Source organism: Hipposideros armiger, unplaced genomic scaffold (genome assembly GCF_001890085.2).
Source record: "Hipposideros armiger isolate ML-2016 unplaced genomic scaffold, ASM189008v1 scaffold_668, whole genome shotgun sequence".
In the NCBI taxonomy this organism is placed as follows: Eukaryota; Metazoa; Chordata; class Mammalia; order Chiroptera; family Hipposideridae; genus Hipposideros; species Hipposideros armiger.
Window position 1 is genome coordinate 4,473 of NW_017732018.1, and position 1,106 is coordinate 5,578.

The window sequence follows — 1,106 nt, forward strand, 5'->3', positions numbered from 1 at the left end:
GTGTCTTCCAGGAATAGCCAAGTTTTAGTTAGAACAAGAACATTCACAGAAATGGAAGCTAAAGAGCAGCATGGGAATAGTATCCTAGTGAAGACTGGTGATCGTGGATGTTTGGACTTACTGTACCTGAACTAAACATGGGTATGATGGAATTAGTATGGTAGTTCCTTGGATGGTTTTTTGGCAGCTGGGTTGTCTCTGTATTGCTGGGGTGCAAAGGTTATATTTGTTAAATTTCTTGTTTTTCTTCATGGACTTGGACTAACGCATGTTATGTTTGGTGATTCTTAATTCTATACCTGTCTTCTATGATTTATTCTCCTGAATGGTTGGACTTCATGGGTTTCCTGGCTGAACATGATGGCTTCTTGTAAACTTCATTGTTTTAGGCCCATTGGCTATTGTTACTTTTCAGATATGTAATTTACCTTTTTCAAGTATCTTTTTTTCTGTCCTTCGTGTTTGGTTTAGAAGATGGGATTTTGGCATATGTTTAGTTCATTATCTTGACACTGTTAAAGCTAAACTTTTAGGAAGAAGAAATTGATACCAACCCAAATTTCCAGCAGTAGGGAATGGGATAAAATCTGGTATATATATCCATGTAATAAGGACATTATGCAGGTACAGTAAGTAATACCTTGGTTTGGGAGCATAATTCATTCCGGAAACAAACTACTCATATAGCAAGACATCACTCGCTTACCACATCAAAATGTATTAGAAATGTTTGCTTGTCTTGCTGAACACTCACAAACCAAGTTACTCGCAATCCAAGGTTTTACTGTATTAAAATTGTATTTTGCAAGGACACGGGGGATAATGAGAAACTGTTCTCGATACGTTTTTAGTGATATCACTTAGTAAAACATATGTTCTATAGATAGGCCTTAAAATGTAAATGTTTAAGGATATTAGGATTATAGATTTTGTTTCTATATTTTCCATATTTTTTATAATGAATATGTTACTTTTACAATGGAGAGGGAGTAAAGGAGACTTGGAAATAAAGTGAGCATATAGGCAAATTATGTAATACGTTAATTGTCTATTTTAACACAAAATTCTATTTTTGTAAAAAAAATAAATGGGGTGCATAAGTATGT